Genomic DNA, 5,627 nt, shown 5'->3' with positions numbered 1-5,627 from the left:
TCCACCAGAGGAGAGAAAGAAGGAAATATGGCAATTGTCAATATGTTTTCCCTTAAGGATTTCAATTCTTCTCACAGCTGCAGACCTCTAGGCATTGTGGGTTAACTGTCTTGATAGAATATGGCATATTTGCAATACATGAGCTTTCTATGAAGCCACATATTAAGCCGTATATTAATCTATGCGGATATAAAAAAAAATAATTTATTTTTTAAGAATGCTCTTATATTGCGTAAATATATATATGCATGCAGAGAGAATAGTATAATTGCCAGAGGTTTTTTGGAAGGCATTGTTGAGTTGGTGTGTATCCACAGGCTTGGTAATCAAAAGCAGGTATCACTCACGGGAAATCTGGCACACACTGAAACTATTTTTACAGCTGACCTTTGTTTACATGGTTGCTTCATAGAATTCTTTGTGGCATCAAAGGTCCCAAACTAACATAGGTACACATGTTTGTCATCTGTCACTTACCAAGTGCAGAAGGGTGAATTAAGAGTTAAGGGTTTAAAGCTGGCTAAATGCTAATGGGGTAGATTTAAGTGAGGAGTATGGGGAGTATTACATTTGTGGTACCATGTTTTGCGTACACAATATTCTGTGTCTCAAATGGTTTTATCACGGTAAAATGTATATGAATTATTTTTCTTTATTTTCTTTTGGAACAGTAACTGTTTTGAAAACATTTCACCTTGTGCTAGGAACAGTTTCAGTAATCTTGGAACTAATTTTAAAATACTAAAATATGTATTATTCAAGCGTATTATTCTTTTTTTCTCTGGATGTATTATATACAGCAGCAATTAAGGAAGACCATTGTGCTTTATGTTTAAAATGTGATAAGGATTTTGAAGAATCCCTACTAATATAGATGCAGGGCAATTCTCAAAAGTTTAAATGATTGGGGAAAAAAACAACCAAAATCATTTCAAGGGCAAAATAAGATATTGTTTTTTGTTAACAAATATGCTCAATAGTTAACATTTTCAGACGTTGGGAAAATGGTTAGATTATTATTTATTTATAACTATAATTAATTGCTTTACTTTACCATATTTCCCTATGCAGGCAATTTAATGTCACACTAAGAACATTCCCATGCTAAATATTTAGTAATAGCAGTTGAAATAAAGTTTAAACATCAGCCAATGTGTGTCCTGAATATCCCAGTCTTTCAGTATTGCAATCACAACTTGTTTATGCTATGACATACTTTACTGCTTTCCATCAGTCTATTAATAAAAATGTTCCCCGAAGAGCCAACCCTCTGACTCCTTCTGTGTTCCTGTGTTTTTTTGCGTTGTGGCTACTTTAATTCGCCAATATTTATAACACTTTTCTAGTTAAGATCTGTGGCAGATGCTGGTACAGTCTGGATTGCAGCTAACTGGGTGTTGGGAACTTGGTATAATTAGGGGGAGCACATTAGCCATGTTTTCCAGGACACATAAAATTTTTACATATTGCTGAAAAGCTGTCACAAAGTGCCTATATAAAGAGCAGACAGAAGACCATGCTCTAATGGTGAAGTCATAGTAAGATATGTGATAAGCCTCTCCATGTGGAGCGGCATATTTGATCAGTGATATTACTTCATGAGTCAATCATGCAATAATTTCTGCTGAGCATATCAACCCATGGGAATTCTATGTTAGAAAGCTAAAAGAATAATACTCCCCAGATGTAAACTATAAACCACATTACCCCCTTCATAGAAATAAGTATAGCATGAAGTATCTTGGATAATATCATAGATTGTGATTGACCTATCTGAATAGCAGATACCTTGCCCAAACCTCACATGTTATTTGGCAAGAAAATGTGAAATTCCATAAATGTCATTGAGCAGTTTTTTTTTTACTGATATTATACATATGCACACGGCATTACTAAGTATTACATCACAAAGAGACAATCGTCTCAATATATAATATGCCTTTGCCAAATATGTGGGTTTAATAATCTGACAGACTACACCTAACAGAGTCCTGGGGATTTTCACACAGATGTTGTAATTGGAGAATACAGTTTATTTTGCAAAGAATGTATGAAATCTTACAAAAATAATTTTGAAAACATTTTTTTACCTTAAACTTTTAGCTGTGTGGTTTTTGGAGGAATGCAATAGAAACACACAGGCCTGGACCATTGGCGTCTGGAGGAGGGGGCAAGAGGCCACCTGAAAATTGAAAGAGGTCCACTGGAGAAGCAGCGGGGAGAAACAGTAGGCTGTTTAGAGTAGATTTGCTGGACATTCAGTAGTCGGGGGGGGGGGTTGCAGCAAAAAAGCTTTTATTTAATTATATACACTCCCTGCTGTCAGAGTGGTTTGGTCTGCTCTATTTCTCTCCCTCTAGCTTGTCTCCTCCCGTTCACTTTGGCAGCTTCTCCTCCACAGGCACAGAGTTCCTGCCTGGAGAGAGACACAGTTTGCATGCTGCAGACACAAGGCAGTTTATTTCAAACATGTATTCCATCTAATGAGATTACATTTCCCATGACTCTCACTCAGTCTGGTATGTTTTTTTTCCAAAGAATAGCAATCTGAGGTATTACAGTAAAGACTTAGATAGATAAATGTAAAGTTGTGCATTATAGGAAAAATACTGACAATTCTACATATACTTTAAATATTATTACTCTGAGGGCAGGTGAAGGATTTAGTAATAATTATAGACAACAGCGAGCAATGCCAGTCAGCAGCTGCAAAGGCCAATAAGATATTGGCATGTTTAAAACGGGTATTGACTCACAGGAGAAGAATATAATTTTGCCTCTTCACAAGTCAATGGTAATTCCTTAAAAAGGATATTATGGAACCAGAAAAAGTGTTAAGAGGATCTTAGTTATGAAGAGAGACTAAAAAGTTTCATCACTGTACACTAGAGAAATGGCATCTTAGAGGGGATACATTGTATAAATATATGCAGGGCCAATTTAAAGAGCTCTCCAGTGACCTGTTCATTAACAGAAATGTACAAAGAACAAGAGGTCACCCTCTGAGACTGGAAGAGCGATGATTTCATATACAAAAGAAGGGGTTCTTTACAGTAAGGACAATAAAGACATGGAACTCACTGCCAAGACAAGAGGAGCTATCAAATGGATGTGATACCAGATTAAGGACTGAATTTGAAGACAGAATAAAGAAGAGAAAAAGAGAAGGGAGAAGCTTCGACAAATTGCTGAATTTACCAAAATTCATATGAATCTGAATGCACAAGCCTACTGACTAATGTCATGTAAGCTTGTGCTTAGTAAAGGTTTGGACTCCTTACATCTATTTCAAAAGATTATATACACAAGTATATTTATTTATTACATGACATTATATTTATGTATAAAGCGCCGGCCGATTCCGCAGCGCTGTTAAACACATACAATAACAAACTGGTGCAAAGGAGAAGAGGGCCCTGCTCTTGCGAGCTTACAATCTAGTCGGTGGTTGAGGGGAGTGAGACAATAGGAGAGGACGGCTTGGATGGGGAAGAGTTGTTCTGGTTGCGATGATGTGTTGAAGCTGTTTGTTCAGATGGCTTTGATCAGGATGATGGTTGGGAGCACTGTAAAGGAATATAAAATAACTTAAAAAAGCACACATTTCTCTCTGAATTGGGCAATTTATAATAGAGAAAGGAATAATTAGAATTCCAACATAGATAAACAGCAAAATGAAACGAATAAGGAAGATGAAAAAGAGGGAAAGGAAAAAATACCATGGCTCCTTAACCCCTTAATGACATGTACGGCCTCAAAATGCATTGTTTTCAATGGGTTAAGGGACCGCCCATTGTCCTTAAGGGGTTAAAATGACAAGACACAAGGGGCAGAGAAGAATCAGACTATCAATATATTTTGTTCCCCTAGAAGTCAGGATCCTTTACAATTATATTTAAATAATGTGCATCTAATAGTTTTGGAACGGATGCACTACATTTTTTTTATCATTGTTACCTATGAATATTATATTCAGTGGGGTGGCACATTCAACAAAGAATATACATATGAGTTAAATATTCCGAAAATCTAATGGAACAGGCACTGAAACTTCCGTTTATTGGCATATTTGGTGTTTATGGAAACTAGGAGGACCATTTTCTCTACAGGAGACAGTTAAAAAAATACAAAATTCGTAGTCTACAACTCTAAGAACGATGGTGTTGCCTGGTTACCTTAGAGATCAAAATTAGTTTCTTTGTGTATTACTTGCAGCAACCTGCAGTTTCTTAACTTTCGTAAAATATACCTCAGACAGGTCTCTATTTCGTGAGTTAGATATTTCCAATAATTTACAATTGGGGGATACTTTTTCTTTCGCTGTCACGATGCTTTTTTGGTTAGTAAAAAATAAATAATGAAAAGCCGTATTTGTTTCTTTATGAGTTCTTTACCACTTTTATCTTGTATTCAATTTCCTAGCTAACAATCCTAGAATGATATGGATATACATACAAATGTTTTTGTGGGAAGTTCAACATTAGAACCATATATTGCTCGTTAGGAATATACAGTATATGCATAGTTTTACACAAAGCTATTTTGTAAACGAGGCACTTTTGGGAAGAAGTTTTTCTGTTTGTGTGGTGACCCAAAATACATAAAATAAAAATCATGAACACATGCGCAGCTATAATGTTCCCTCTATGGTTGGTATAGCAACAGTTTTACGGTGTGTAACATATAGGTATGATCCCTTTTAGCTTATTTTCTGTGCCAAAGTGGAAATATATCTTCTGAGCTGGCTGGGGATGGTTGAAGTTTTAGGGCCACTACTAAAATCAGGAATTTAGGCAGCATTTATTATGACTTGATCGTTCCTGTGCTTCTTTTATAGTCTTTATATGCAATTTATTTCGATGGCTAGGATAACCTAATTCAGTTTTAGCCACTTATCTCGCAGCTTGTGTTAATTGTAAGAAATCATATGATGCATAAGGCGGGTACAGTATGAACAATGATGCTCCCTATGACTCAACTAGAGAAAACTAGGTCACTTTATATATCTAATGTTATAACTGAATGGAAGAAGTCTTATTCAGAAGCATCAACATCATTCGATTATCTCCGATATAACAATATTTTACACATGTAGAGAAATATCAATTGTAACGGAAAAATGTCAATTTCAATTTAACGAGGAAGGGGAATTAAAATATTATTAACATATAATAACAGATGATAGCTGCCTGTAAATAATGATGAAAATGTGGCCCACGTGATAATCCCAAAGGCAAACATTGTGTTATTAGTAAAGTGGCCTACTTAAAGTAGCAGATCAGCCAGATGTTCAAACTAAAGTCTTCCAAGACCAGACATCTGTGTCTATCTACAGTAATAGCTGCCCTGTGGGATGGCCTGAGAACGATCTGAAGCTACAATTTTATACCTTTTTTAAAGGAAAAAACAATCTACCAAAATGTTTTATGAAGGCGTAATATTAATGTACCAAAAATGTATTTACGAAGCACTCACACAGACTTCATTTTGTGAATATGGGACCAGGGTCGCAATCGCGAATCTCACTTCTCTTCTCAGTCTCGTATTTCCATGTTTCTGTCCCTCACTTTCCCTGTCTGTATTCATGTCCGTCTGTGTCTGGCTGGGGTTTCTAGCCACTGACAATG

Source organism: Spea bombifrons, chromosome 7 (assembly GCF_027358695.1).
Source record: "Spea bombifrons isolate aSpeBom1 chromosome 7, aSpeBom1.2.pri, whole genome shotgun sequence".
Classification (NCBI taxonomy): Eukaryota; Metazoa; Chordata; class Amphibia; order Anura; family Pelobatidae; genus Spea; species Spea bombifrons.
This window is presented reverse-complemented; position numbering follows the sequence as displayed.